Source organism: Heptranchias perlo, chromosome 3 (assembly GCF_035084215.1).
Source record: "Heptranchias perlo isolate sHepPer1 chromosome 3, sHepPer1.hap1, whole genome shotgun sequence".
NCBI lineage: Eukaryota > Metazoa > Chordata > Chondrichthyes > Hexanchiformes > Hexanchidae > Heptranchias > Heptranchias perlo.
Window position 1 is genome coordinate 39,143,073 of NC_090327.1, and position 15,824 is coordinate 39,158,896.

Genomic DNA, 15,824 nt, shown 5'->3' on the forward strand with positions numbered 1-15,824 from the left:
CCTATGACTACCACGTTCCTTTTTACTCCGCCCACTTGAATAGCCTCGATGTGTCCATGTAACTCTCCCCCATCGTAGTGTCTGCAGATTAGACTCCAGCTCAACAACTCTGAGCTACTCTCCACTTGCCTGGACGAGTGCCGCTCCAACAACACTCAAGAAGCTCGACACCACCCAGGACAAAGCAGCCGGCTTGATTGGCACCCCAACCTCCACCCTAAACATGCACTCCCTCCTCCACCGGTGCACCGTGGCTGCAGTGTGTACCATCCACAGGATGCACTGCAGCAACTTGCCAAGGCTTCTTTGCACCTCTCAAACCTGCGACCTCTACCACGGACAAGGACAAGGGCAGCAGGCACATGGGAACACCACCACCTGCACGTTCCCCCTCCAAGTCACGTACCATCCCAACTTGGAAACATGTCGCCGTTCCTTCATCGTCGCTGGGTCAAAATCCTGGAACTCCCGACCTGACAGCACTGTGGGAGAACCTTCACCACACGGACTGTAGCGGTTCAAGAAGGCAGCTCACCATCTCCTTCTCATGGGCAATTAAGGATGGGCAATAAATGCTAGCTTTGCCAGCAACACACACATCCCATGAACAATTTTTTTTTTAAAAAGACACTTATTGCAACTGTGGTTGCTGGGGATCACACTGCTCTCCACGAGCTCCCACGTGCTGCAGTTACGATGGATCTTTTACATCCACCTTGAACAGGCAGACGAGACTTATGTTTAACTTCTCATCTGAAATGAAGCACCTTTAATCTCTTTTCAGGTAGAAGCAGCTCTCAAATTGGTTTGAGAATCCACCTACTGTGTTTTCAGTAGTTCTTTTCAGATCAGCTGGCTAAACTGGAGCCTCCCATTTTGATGGTTTCCTTGAATGACATTTAAGAGGGAATTAGCAAAACATTTGAAGAAAAGAATAATATTGAAGGATGCAAAGAAATAGAACTGAGGTCTGGTGCAGGAGCTAGCATCAGGACAGTGGATTGAATGACAGCCTCCTGTATTGAAATTGACATTTTCAATAGATTTTTGTTCAGTAAGGGTATCAAGGGATATGTGTCAAAGGTGGGTAAATGGAGTTGAGGTACAGATCAATTATGATCTATTAGAATGGAGAGGGTTGATGAGGGTAGTGTGGTTCATGTGTATATGGACTTTCAAAAGACATTTGGTAATGTACCACATAATGGACTTAGCAAAATTAAAGCCCATGAGATTAAAGGGACAGTAGCAGGGTGGATACAAAATTTGCTGAGGGACAGAAAGCAGAGAGTAGTGGTGAATGGTTGTTTTTCAGACTGGAGGGAAGTATAGAATGGTGTTCCCCATGGGCTTGTGTTAGGACCACTGCTCTTTTTGATATATATTAATGACCTGAACTTGGGTATGCAGGATATAAATTCAAACTTTGTTGATGATACGAAACTCGTAAATGTAGTAAACAGTGAGGAGGATATTAACAGACTTCAGGAGGACATAAACTGGTGAAATGGGCAGACACCTGGCAGATGAAATTTGACGCAGATAAGTGTGAAGTGATGCATTTTGTTCGGAAGAATGAGGAGAGGCAATATAAATGGACTGCAATATATGGACAATACGCTGACTGCAGCGGTTCAAGAAGGCGGCTCACCACCATCATCTCAAGGGCAATTAGGGATGGGCGATAAATGCTGGCCTTGCCAGTGACTCCCACATTCAATGAACGAATAAAAAAAACCACTAAATGTTAGAATTTGAATGGAGGTGCAGGAACAGAGACCTGGGCGTGTATGTATACAAATCTTTGAAGGTGGCAGGACAAGTTGAGAAGGATGTTTTTTTTAAAAAAAGCATATAGGATCCTGGGCTTTATTAATAGAGGCATCGAGTACAAAAGCAAGGAAGTTACGCCAAACCTTTATAAAACGCTGGTTAGGCCTCAGCTGGAGTATTGTGTTCAATTCTGGGCACCACACTTAAGGAAGGATATCAAGGCCTTAGAGAGGGTGCAGAACAGATTTACAAGACTGGTACCAGGAACGAGGAACTGCAGTTCTGTGGAGAGACTGGAGAAGTTGGGATCCTTCTCCTTAGAACAGAGAAGGTTACGGTGCGATTTGATAGAGCCGTTCAAAGTCATGAAGGGTTTTGCTCGAGTAAATAAGGAGAAACTGTTTCCAGAGGACACAGATTTAAGGTGATTGGCGAAAGAATCAGTGGCGACATGAGGTAACTTTTTTTTTTACATAGCAATTGTTATGATCTGGAATACACTGCCTGAAAGGTGGTGGAAGCAGATTCAATAATAACTTTCAAAAAGGAATTGGATGAATACTTGAAGGGAAAAAATTTATAGGACCATGGGGAAAGCACGGGGGAATGGGACTAAACAAATAGCTCTCACAAAGAGCCTGCACAGGCACGTTGGGCCGAATGGCCTCCTATGTTGTATCATACTTGATAATGGCGGAACAGGCTTGTGGGCCGAATGGCGTACTGCAGTTGCTATGAAATTTCCGAGCTTAACAGCAGCCACAACAACTTGGATTTATATAGCGCCTTTAATGAATTAAAATGTGCCAAGGCCTTTCAGAGGAGTGTTATCAAGCAAAGTTTGATGCCAAGCCACATGAGATATTAGGACAGGTGACCAAAAGCTTGGTCCAAGAGGTAGGTTTTAAGGAGCATCTTAAAGGCGGGGAGAGAACAGAGAGGTTCTCTGGAATTTGGGAGTTTGGGCCTAGGTAGGTAAAAGCACAGCTGCTAATGGTGGGGCAGTGGAAATTGGAGGAAAGTAAAGTTCTCGGATGGTTGTTGGACTGGTGGCGGTTGTCGAGAAATGGAGGGATTTGAACACGAGTGAGAATTTTAAATTTGAGGTGTTGCTGGATCGGGAGCCAATGTAGATCAGAACACGGGTGATGGGTGAACGGGACTTAGAATGAATTAGGATACGGGCAGCAAAGTTTTGTATCAGCTGGTTATTCATATGGCTGAGATGTGAAATGGGCAGCGAACAAACATCCTGATGGAAATATTTCCTTTCGTATCCCATTCATTTAGTTGTTTTGCTCCCTTTCCCTATCCCCAAATAAAGGTTAACTGCTCTAAAAGAATCATGGAGGTTCAGAGCAAAGGACCGCAATTGTGCCCATTGTGTCTGTTAACACTTCGCTAGAGCATTCCAAAACTAATCCCACGACCCTCCTCTCTCCCCATAGCCCAGGCGTCTGCAGCCACTGGTTTGTAACTGGACCTGCACAAGTGCCTGAGTGTGTGTGCTTTGCATTGTAGGCTTTTTTTGTTTTTCCTTTCAAAGACTTCGACGTCCATGTTCTTTCCATCACACTTGGCATGACCTGTCAAAGCGTCAGCCATTTTCCCTCATCAAACTGCAGCTGGGTAATTGGCTCTGATGTGCTGGCAGCTGCATGCAGCAAAGCGAGCTGTTGTTGGAAGCTCTTTCCTCTTGATTTTGGAAGCGTAATGTTTATTTGAAAGCTTTCTTGTACGTGTGATCTTGCGAGTGATTTGGGAAGGATGGTCGATGTTGAAGTGGGCTTTAATCGCTTCAGTTAACAGTTGCCACCAGTGCTTTCCAGCTTTTAATAAAATATACAGTCTAAATATAATTTGTAAGGGCTGGATGTGCAAATATCAACTGTTGATGGAATCTCCCCCAGTACTCTTGCATTGAGGTATAACCCTACCTGGAAAGTCTTAATTTTGTATAGTACATTACCACATGTTTCAGGAGCTCATCAAAGCACATTAAATGCAATGACTGTTGAGACAAACATGGCAGCTATTTTATGCACAGGAAGATGCCACACTGTGTTGAATGACTGACTGACTGGTTTTACTGTTTGTGGTGATGGTTGAGGGCAAGTTCCTTGTTTAGCATCTCATACGAAGTAAGGCACTTCTGACAGTGTGGCACTCCCTCAGTCTGCCTATTGGAGTGTCAACCTACATTGAGCTAAAATTGCTGACGTGAATCTTGAACCCATGACTTTCTGACCCTGAGGCAAGGTGTGCTATAAACCAGTAATCTACAGTCTAGTCTCAACTGCCGTGTGCGACACGTGGAGAATTATGGATACCTTGGATTGAGTTATCTCAGGTTTTGGTAGGAAGGAAAGGTGGATTGGATTCCGTCTAAGATTTTCCTATCTCCTGCTTCCCTTCCTATCCTGAAGTTGTTAAGTCACCCTGAGGTGGTGTTCCAATGGTACCAGCAACCAGCATTACCTTGCACAAGTGACCATTCAACACACATGAACTCTTGCAGTGAGTGCAGCCAGGCTACAAAAAGGACCATTAAGACTGTACCCAATCTTGCCTCACCCAACAATGAACAAAGGATCAGGAGTGTGAACTCTGTCTAATTTTACATGCTGTATCTCCAGTGGCACTGAGGTAAATACTGTCCCACTCAGCTGCCCCAGTCAAGACCTGCCATCTTACCTGATACTTTGTGAAACTTCAGGCAAAATGTAGGCTGGCACTCCGGTGCATTACTGGGTGAGTGCTGCACTGTTGGAGATGATGCTTTTTGGGTGAGGGGTTAAACTGAGGCCTTGTCAATGCCCTCGGTTGGACGTAAACGGTCCCATGGCACTTCTTCGAAGAACAGCGGGGAGATATCCCTGGCGTCCTGGCCAGTATTTATCCCTCAACCAACAGGATGCACTGCAGCAACTCACAAAGGCATCTTTGACAGCACCTCCCAAATCCATGACCTCCACCACCTGGAAGGACAAGTGCAACAGATGTCTGGCAACACTCACCTCCATGTTTCCTTCCAAGTTGTTGCTGGGTCAAAATCCTGAAACTCCTTACCTAGGAGCATTGTGGGAGTACCTTCACCACATGGACTGCAGCAGTTCAAGGCGGCGGCTCGCCTTCTTAGAGCAACCAGGGATGGGTAATAAATGCCGGTCTTGCCAGTGACACCGACGTCCTGAGAATGAATACAAAAAGCAAAGCTGAAAACATAAGAAATAGTTCCCCAATTTCAGTTCCGCCCTCTCATTAGTCCCTTGGTTCCCCACTATTTTTTTGTGTTTTCTAGTGTGAAGACAGATATAAAATATTTGTTTAACATCTCTGCCATTTCCTTATTCCCCGTTATAATTTCTCCTGTGTCTTCCTGTACGGGACCCACGTTTCCTTTCGCTAATCTCTTCCCTTTTATATACTTGTAGAGCTCTTACAATCTGTTTTTATATTTCTTGAGTTTACTCTCATTCAATTTTCTCCCTCTATCAATTTCTTGGGTATCCTTTGCTGATTTCTAAAACCCTCCCAATCCTCAGCTTACTGCTCTTCTTGGCAACATTGTAAGCCTCTTCTTTTAATCTAATACTATCTTTAACTTCTCTAGTTAGCTGCAGTTGGATCACTTTTCCCGTGGCGTTTTTATTCCTCAAGGGTATGTATATTCGTTGGGCATTATGAATATTCACATTCGCCATTGCTTATCTACCGTTATATCTTTTAATCTAATTTCCCAACCTATCTTAGCCAACTCGCCCCTCATACGTACATAATTGGCCTTGTTTAAATTTAAGACTCTAGTTTCGGACTTCACTGCATCACTCTCAAACTCTGAAATTCATCATACGATCAAAGGATTCTTTATTAAAAGATTGCTAATTAATCCTGTCTCATTACATAATACTACATGTAAAATAGTCTCAATCAAAAGCAAAATACTGTGGATGCTGGAAGTCTGAAATAAAAACAGAAAATGCTGGAGAAGCTCAGCAAGTCAGGCAGCATCTGTGGAGAGAGAAACAGAGTTAACGTTTCAGGTCGAAGACCTTTCGTCAGAACTGGAAGATGTTAAAGAGGTAATGTTTTTGAGCAAGTACAGAGCCAGGGAAAAGGAGGGGGAGGGGAGAAAAGAACAAAAGGGAAGATCTGTGATAGGGTAGAGGGGACGAGTGATTGGGAACATAGGAACAGGAGTAGGTCATTCAGCCCCTCGTGCCTGCTCCGCCATTTGATGAGATCATGGCTGACCTGTGATCTAACTCCATATATCTGCCTTTGGCCCATATCCCTTAATACCGTAGCTTTTTGGCAACCAATCTATCTCTCATTTAAATTTAGCAATTGAGCTGATATCAATTTCCATTTGCGGAAGAGAGTTCCAAACTTCTACCACCCTTTGTGTGTAGAAATGTTTTCTAATCTCGCTCCTGAAAGGTCTGGCTCTAATTTTTAGACTGTGCCCCCTACTCCTAGAATCCCCAACCAGTGGAAATAGTTTCTCTCTATCCACCCCATCCGTTCCCCTTAATATCTTATAAACTTCGATCAGATCACCCCTTAACCTTCGAAACTCTAGAGAATACAACCCCAATTTGTGTAATCTCTCCTCGTAACTTAACCCTTGAAGTCCGGGTATCATTCTGTAAACCTACGCTACACTCCCTCCAAGGCCAATATGTCCTTCCGAAGGTGCGGTGCCCAGAACTGCTCTCAGTACTCCAGGTGCGGTCTAACCAGGGTTTTGTATAGCTGCAACATAACTTCTGCCCTCTTGTACTCCAGTCCTCTAGATTTCAAGGCCAGCATTCCATTAGCCTGAGTGATTATTTTCTGCACCTGTTCATGACACTTCAATGATTGATGCACCTGAACCCCTAAGTCCCTTTGGACATCCACTGTGTTTAACTTTTTACCATTTAGAAAGTACCCTGTTCTATCCTTTTTTGATTAAATGACAATAGGGATGATGGTGCAAGGCAAGGAAGGTGGTAATGGGACAGGTTAAGAAAAAATAAGATTGATCAGGTTTAGCTGTGAATGGCAACAGCAAAACCATCACAAGCACCAGCTGACTGAAAAAATGGGGAGCAGTGGTTATGATCTGAAATTATTGAAATCAATGTTGAGTCCGGAAGGTTAAGTGCCTAAACGAAAGATGAGGTGCTGTTTCTCGAGCTTGCATTGAGCTTCATTAGAACAGTATAAGGGGCCGAGGACAGAGAGGTCAGAATCGGTGTGGGAAGGGGAATTGAAATGGCAAGTGACAGTCAGGTCAGGGTCACGGACAGAGCAGAGATGTTCAGCAAAGTGATCACCCAGTCTGCATTTGGTATCCCCAATGTAGAGGAGTTTGCATTGTGTGCAGCAGATACAGTATATGAACTTGAAAGAAGTGCAAGCAAACCGCTGTTTCACCTAGATGGAGTGTTTGGGGCTCTGGACGGTGGGAAGGGAGGAGGTGAAGGGGCAAGGTGTTGCATCTCCTGCGCTCGCATGGGAAGGTGCCGTGGGGAGGAGAGCGGGTGTTGGGGGTGATAGAAGTGTGGACCAAGAATGCGTGGAGGGAGCAGTCCCTTCGGAATGCTGAAAGGGGAGTGGCAGATGTGTTTGGTGGTGAGATTGAGCTGGAGGTGGCGGAAATGACAGAGGATGATGCGTTGAATATGGAGGCCGGTGGGGTGGAAGGTGAGGACAAAGCGGGGGGGGGGGGGGGCCCTATTGTGTTTCTGGGAGGAAAGGGAAGGGTTGAGGGCAGAAGTGCGGGAAATAGGACTGACCCAGTCGAGGGCCCTTCAAACTACATAGAGGGGAATCCTCGGTTGAGGAAAAAGAAAGACATGTCGGAAGCACTAGTGCGCAAGGTGGCATCATCAGAACAGATGCGATGGAGACTGAGAAACTGGGAGAAGGGAATAGAGTCCTGACAGGAAGCGGGGTGGAAGGAAGTGTAATCAAGGTAGCTGTGGGAGTCGGTGGGCTCATGATAGATATTGGTTGACGGTCTATCCCAGAAATGGAGATAGGCGAGTCGGAGATGGACTATGTGAAGACAAGGGAAGGTTGGAAAATGGAAGCAAAGTTGATGAAATTTTCCAGTTGGGGCTAGAGCAGTAAACGGCACTGATGCAGTCATCAATGTACCAGAAAAAGAGGTGAGGGAGGGGACCTGAGTAGTTGACAGACAGGAAACAGAGAGAAGGGATAAACGGGTCTTTTTCCGGGTGGCAGGCAGTGATCAGTGCTTGGGCCCCAGCTATTCACGATATATATAATGATTTGGATGAGGGAACTAAATGTCACATTTCCAAGTTTGCAGATGACACAAAGCTGGGGTGGAATGTGAGCTGTGAGGAGGATGCAAAGAGCCTCCAATGTGATTTAGACAAGTTGGGTGAGTGGGCAAGAACATGGCAGATGCAGTATAACGTGGATAAATGTGAGGTTATCCACTTTGGTTGTAAAAACGAAGAAAAACAGATTATTATCTGAATGGTGATAGATTGGGAAAAGGGGAGGTGCAACGAGACCTGGGTGTCCTTGTACACCAGTCGCTGAAAGGGAGCATTCAGGTGCAGCAAGCAGTTTGGAAGGCAAATGGTATGTTGGCCTTCATTGCAAGAGGATTTGAGTACAGGAGCAGGGATGTCTTACTGCAGTTATACGGGGCGTTGGTGAGACCACATCTGGAGTATTGTGTGCAGTTTTGGCCTCCTTATCTGAGGAAGGATGTCCTTGCCATGGAGCGAGTGCAACGAAGGTTTACCAGACTGCTTCCTGGGATGCAGGACTGACGTATGAGGAGAGATTGGGTCGACTAGGCGTATATTCACTAGAGTTTAGAAGAATGAGAGGTGATCTCATCGAAACATATAAAATTCTAACAGGACTAGACAGACTAGATGCAGGGAGGATGTTCCCGATGGCTGGGGAGTCCAGAACCAGGGGTCACAGTCTCAGGATATGGGATATGCCATTTGGAACAGAGATGAGGAGAAATGTCTTCACTCCGAGGGTGGTGAACCTGTGGAATTCTCTACCACAGAAGGCAGTGGAGGCCAAGTCATTAGATGTATTCAAGAAGGAGATCGATATATTTCTTAATGCTAAAGGGATCAAGGGATATGGGAAAAAGGTGGGAACAGGGTACTGAGTTAGACGATCAGCCATGATCATTTTGAATGGCGGAGCAGGCCCGAAGGGCTGAAAGGCCAACTCTTGCTCCTATTTTCTATGTTTCTATGACTGAAACAAGGAATGTTTTACATATCCCACAAAGGCAGGCACAGCTGGGACCCATACAGGTTCCCAAAGTGACACCTTTTATTTGGAGGAAGTGAGTGACGTCAAAGGAGAAGTTGTTCAACATAAGAACAAGTTCAACCAGGCAGAGGAGGAGGGTGATGGTGGATGTGGATTGGTTGGGTCTCCGTTCAAGGACGAAGCCGAGGGCCCGCAAGCGGTCCTGGTGGGCGTTGCAGGTATAGAGGGACTGGACGTCCATGGTGAAAAGGAGACGGTTAGGGCTGGGGAACTGGAAACTGTTAAGTGGCGGAAGCGTCAGAGTCGTGGATGTAGCTTGGAAGCGACTGGACACAGAAAAAAGACTCAAGATAGAAGGAAATAAGTTCTTTGGGGTAAGAACAGGCTGAAACGATGGGCTCCCAGGGCAGTCTTGTTTGTGGATCTTGGAAAGGAGATAGAAGTGGGCTTTGTGGGGCTTGGGGCCTGAGGGAAGATCTCCGGGGAAGATGTATTACCTCCTGCCTTCCCACCGTCCAGGGCCCCAAACACTCCTTCCAGGTGAAACAGCGGTTTACTTGTACTTCTTTCAATTTAGTATACTGTATCTGCTGCACACATGCGGTCTCCTCGACATTGGGGAAACTAAATGCAGACTGGGCGATTGCTTTGCTGAACACCTCCGCTCTGTCCGCAAGCGTGACCCTGACCTGCCGGTCGCTTGCCATTTTAATTCTCCTTCCCACTCCTGCTCTGACCTCTTTGTCCTCAGCCTCTGACAATGTTCCAATGAAGCTCGAGCATTTAGGATTTAGATTCCTGAGGAATTGGGACCGATTCTGGGGAAGGTGGGACCTGTACAAGCCGGACGGGTTGCACCTCAATAGATCCGGGACTAATATCCTCGCAGAGGGGTTTGCTACTGCTGTTGGGGAGGGTTTATACTCGAGTGTCAGGGGGATGGGAACCTGAGCGGGGAGTCAGAAGAGAGTAAAGTTGAAAGCAGCAAGAGAGGGGAGGACCCAAGAGATATTTACAACACAAATAGTTGTTCAAGAACAAGTGAAATGGAGAAGCGTAGTGCAGGAGAAAGAAAGTGTACTTTAGGTACTACAGATAAAGTGAAAACTAGAAGGCATAAAGCGATTTAACCCAGCATCAAAGCTGAAGGACAGGCCAGGGTGTGTGGCCCAACTAAGAGTTCTATATCCAAATGCACGGAGTATAAGGAATAAATTAAATGAACTACAGGCACAAATTCAAATTGGAGGATATGATGTGATAGCTATTACTGAGGTGTGGCTGCAGGATGGTCAGGATTGGGAACTAAATATACCGGGTTATAAGGTCCAAAGGAGAGATAGGGAAAATGGAAGAGGGGGAGGAGTAGCCTTAATGATTCGAGATGAAATCATTTCAATGATAAAGGAGGATATAACGAGAGGTAAGCAGCCAAAAGAGACCTTATGAGTTGAATTGAGAAATAGGAAAGGATCTAAGACTATTGTGGGAGTTGTGTATAGGACCCCTGGCAGCAGCTCTGAAGTGCTAGATTGTATAAATGCAGAGATTAGACAAGCGTGTAAGAAAGGCATAGTGGTCTTAATGGAGGACTTTAACCTTCACATAGTTGCTAGTCTGCTTTTCTCAATCTGTCAGAAAGGTAGTGAATTTCTTGAGTGTGTCCGGGATAGTTTTCTACAGCAGTATGTCCTAGAGGCAACAAGGGGGCAAGCCATACTAGATTTACTTAACTGCTTAACTGTGCATGAACATCGATCCAATAGCGATCATAACATGATCGAGTTCAATGTAGTGTTTGAAAGGGAAAAAAGTGAATCGGCTGCTAAGATTCTAGACTTGGGTAAGGCCAACTTCAAAGGGATGAGATGGAGACTGTCCACAGTAAACTGGGCAAGTCTGTTAATGGGTAAAACGACTGATGATCAGTGGGAAATGTTTAAAGAAACATTTAAAGTGATACAGAACCGGTTTATACCCCTGAGGGGCAAGAACTCTACTTGCCAAAAAAACAGCCATGGACAACTGAAGAGGTAAGGGACAATATAAGAAATAAGGAAAGGGCATACAAAAAGGCAAAAAATGGCACAGATCCTGGCGAATGGGAAAGATACAAAGATCAACAAAGGGTCACAAAACAGATAGTAAGAGCTACAAAAAGATAGTATGAAAAGAAACTTGCAAGGGATATCCAAACCACTTTTTACCATTTAGAAAGCACCCTTTGGTCCAAAGTTAAAAACAGTGGATGTCCAAAGGGACTTGCAGGTTCAGGTACATAGATCGTTGAAGTGTCATGAACAGGTGCAGAAAATAATCACTCAGGCTAATGGAATGCTGGCCTTTATATCGAGAGGGCAGAAGTTATGCTGCAGCTATACAAAACCCTGGTTAGACTTGGAGGGAGTGCAGCGTAGGCTTACTGGAAAGATACCCGGACTTCAAGAGTTAAGTTACGAGGAGCGATTACACAAATTGGGGTTGTATTCTCTAGAGTTTCGAAGGTTAAGGGGTGATCTGATCGAAGTTTATAAGGTATTAAGGGGAACGGATGGGGTGGATAGAGAGAAACTATTTCTGCTGGTTGGGAATTCTAGGACTAGGGGGCACAGTCTAAAAATTAGAGCCAGACCTTTCAGGAGAGAGATTAGAAAACATTTCTGCACACAAAGGGTGGTAGAAGTTTGGACCTCTCTTCCGCAAACAGCAATTGATGCTAGCTCAATTGCTAATTTTAAATCTGAGATAGATAGCTTATTGCCAACCAAAGGTATGAAGGAATGTGGGCCAAAGGCAGGTATATGGAGTTAGATCACAGATCAGCCATGATCTTATCAAATGGTGGAGTGGGCTCGAGGGGCTGAATGGCCCACTCATGTTACTATGTTCCTAGCACCTCATCTTTTGTTTAGGCACTTTACAACCTTCCCGACTCAACATTGATTTCAATAACTTCAGATGATAAAAACTGCTCCCATTTTTTTCGGTCAGTTAGTGCTGGTAATGGTTTTGCTGCTGCCATTTACAGCTACTCCTGATCAATCTTTTTTTCTTTACCTGTCCTATTACCACCTTGTCTTGCACAATCATCCCTTTTGACATTTAATCATTCTTGCCCTCTACCCTACCACGGACATTCCCTTTTGTTCTTTCCTCTCCTCTCCCACCCCGCCTTTCACTGGTTCTGTACTTGCTCAAAAACTTTAACTCTTTTAACATCTTCCAGATCTGCGAAAGCTCTTCAACCTGAAATGTTAACTGTTTCTTTCTCCACAGATGCTGCCTAACTTGCTGATCTTTTCCAGCATTTTCTGTTTTTATCTAAAATAACCTGTTCCCTAATTAGTTCCTCGAAATATTGTTCTAGAAAACTATCTGAGATGCATTCCATGAACTCATCCTCCAAACTACTTTTGCCGATTTGGTTTGCCGAATCTATATGAAGATTAAAGGCCCCCATGATTATTGCATTACCCTTTTTACATGCTGCTCTAATTTTCTGATTTATACTCTGTCCAACAGGACAAATATTGTTAGGGGGCCTGTAAACTACTTGCACCAGTGTTTTCTGCCCCATGGTATTTCTTAGCTCCACCTGTAATGATTCTACATCCTTATTTTCTGAACGAAGATCCTTTCTCACTACTGCTTTTATCTCATCCTTTACTATCAAGGCTCCCCCCGCCCTGTTCCATTTTTGCCTATCTTTTCTGAAATTGAAGTACCCTGGAATATTTATTTCCCAACCTTGGTCACCCTGCAACCACCTCTCAATAATGGCTACTAGATCAAACCCACTTACCTCGATTTGCATCATTAATTCATCTATCTTGTTACGAATATTTTGTGTATTCAGATACAGCACCTTTTTAACTTGTCACTTTTTTCCCCTGATGTGACTTCTGTCACTAATGTTGTTGTTAAACACTTTGTCCCTTCCTGACACCCTCTGCTACTTTTTACCAAAATCGCTACTCTGCTCTACCTTCCCCCGCCCCCCCCACCTCCTTCCCGCCTGATTAGTTTAAAGCCCTATCTACTGCCCTGGTTATTCGATTCGCCAGGACACTTGTCCCAGCCTGATTTAAGTAGAACCTACCACAACAGAACAGCTCTCTTTCCCCAGTAGGGTGCCAGTACCCCACGAATTGAAACCCCTGCTTCCCACACCACTCTTTCAGCCATGCATTTAACCATCTAATCTGTTTGACCCTATACCAATTTGCCCATGGTTCCGGTAGTAATCCAGAGATTATTACTTTTTGAGGTTCTGCTTTTTAATTTGGTCGTTAGCTCTTTAAACTCCCTCAGCAGAACCTCATTCCTGGTTCTACCAATGGCGTTGGTTCCTACGTGGACCACGACAACTAGATCCTCCCCCTCCTGCTTCAAGTTCTTTTCTAGCCGCGAGATGTCCTTAACCCTGGTACTGGGCAGCCAACACAGCCTTCGGCACTCTCGATCGCGACTGCAGAGAACAGTATCTATCCCCCGACGATACTACCCACTACTACGTTCCTTTTTGCTCCCTCCCACTTGAATGGCCTCCTGTACCATGGTGCTGTGGTCAGTTTGCCCATCCTCCGTGCAGTATTTGATCTTGTCCATACAAGGAGCAAGTATCTTGTACTTGTTGGACAAGGTCAAAGGCTGAGGCTGCTCCATCACTGCATTCTGGGTCCCCATACCTGCCTGACTTGCAGTAACATTCTCGTCATGCCAGCTTACCCACTAATAACCTGGAGTGAGGTGCAACCTAAAACCTGGTCACTGAGGTGAGAAGGCTATTATTTGGCCAAGCTGATGGCAAGATTGTATGCAATCTCCCGAGGCCAAAATGGAGAGCCTGACCGCTTATAGTGTGTTGCGTCGAGTGGCAACATGGCGGGGTAGGCTTGAGGGGTCGTATGGCCTACTCCTGCCCTATTTTTTTCATGTTTATATGTATGCAGCAGTAAGGGTGATGAAAAGAAGTTTATTGCATCATTGATGCATGATGGTGTGTGTGCATTCTTGAGATTGAAGATTTTGACATTGTGGTTTGTTTTTGAGTGCTGGACTACAATAGCCTGCATTCAGTGACTCGGGCAGAAGAGAAAATTGGCATTCTTACAGCATTCTTCATATCAAAACATCAACTTGTATTTTTCATGTGCTCCTCACATGGAGTTATGTCCAGTCACATTCAGGTTGGTAAGAGCAACAGGAGACAAAGGAAGAACAGGGGTGATGAGTGGTGGGAAAGCACGACAAAGACAAGAAAGAACTTGCATTTATATTGCACCTTTCACAACCTCAGTACGTCTCAAAGCGCTTTACAGCCAGTGAAGTACTTTTTGAAGCGTAATCGCTGTTGCAGCTAATTTGCACATAGCGAAGTCCCACAAGCAGCAATGAGATGATGACCAAATGATCTGTTTTAGTGATGTTGGTTGAGGGATAAATATTGGCCAGGACAGTGTGAAAACTAGCCTGCTCTTCTTTGAATAGTGCCATGGGATCTTTTAGATCCTGAGCTAAGCGGGCAGAAGGGGCCTTGGTTTAATGTCTCGTGAGGGAAGGTGTTTTAAGATGTCTTTTGAGGGATGGGATGTGACAAGGTAGAGGTGTTGGCAGAGACTGTTCCAGAAGGCTGGAGGATGGTGTCTGGATACAGTTGCGGATGGCGGAATGAAGGGAGCAGGGAAATGAGTCAGTATTAAATGAGTGAACGGATGTCTGATTTTGGGTGATTGCTGAGCTAGTGTGGGCTAAAGTCACGGGAGGGGGTATTATTGAATTTGGGACATGAGCTCGTAGAACTTGGCGAAGACTGGGCGATGGGATGTGAGTGAGGGTGTGAAACATAGTAACGTAGATCTATTGAGACTGTACCCAAATACAGCAGACGTTCTCCACCAGTGGTAACACACAAACTGAAATAAAATAAATGACCGGTTAACGACGAGAACAGTCGCTTGCTTTTATATAGCACCGTTAATGTAGTTTTTTTGGTTGAGGAATGTTGAAGAGGTTGGTAGGACAACTCTCTGTTGCTATTCGAATAGTCCTATGAAATCTTTAGCACACACCTGAACAGGTAGGCGGGGCCTTTTTTTTATTAAACTTTCACCTGAAAGACACCACTTATGGCAATTCAGCACTTCCTCAGTGCTGCACTGGAGTATCGGTCTAGATTGGGCTTAAATCCTGATGTAGGTGGTTGGGTGGAGGGAGGTGGATTAAACCATGTACAAAAGCAGCTGGAGCAGCAATAATGCTGAAATTTGCCTTGAGTGTGTTTCAAATACTGCCCAAGTAGTGATTAATTTGCTCAGCTACTTCAGAAGGCATTAACTCAAGCACCCAGTCTACAATGTCTGTTGGTAAGACCAGGTCACAGGTTTCCTTTCTTGAAAGGCCTTAGTGAACCAGTTGTGTTATTATAATCCAGCAACTTTGTAGTCACTTTTTCTGGTGCCAACCCATAAATTCTCTCATCTATTGACTTCAGTTTCACTATGTACTGTGGTCAGATTTGAACTAGTGATCGTCTAGTCCAGCACCATAACCACTACACAACTGTGCCTGTAACTTTTAAGTACTATACGTTACTTTATTTCACCTTGCCTGTTGGGTTAGTGAGTGAAGGCACTCCATAGTGTGGACTAAGCCAATCATCTTGGGCCACACAGGTGAGCACCATGGAGCCTGGGGCCCCACATATCAAGTTTAAATTCATGTCCTCAATTTCCATAATTCTCAAGTTGCTGATACTGACATAGCTTGGTGTTCACGTTTAGAAT

General features: G+C 44.9%; 1 protein-coding gene across 3 annotated transcripts in view; it reads left to right on the forward strand.

Moving 5' to 3' along the window:
* smarcc1a (SWI/SNF related, matrix associated, actin dependent regulator of chromatin, subfamily c, member 1a) overlaps positions 1–15,824 on the forward strand; it is a 196,300-nt gene that overhangs the window by 104,547 nt on the left and 75,929 nt on the right. The gene's annotated exons all lie outside the window — the stretch shown is intronic.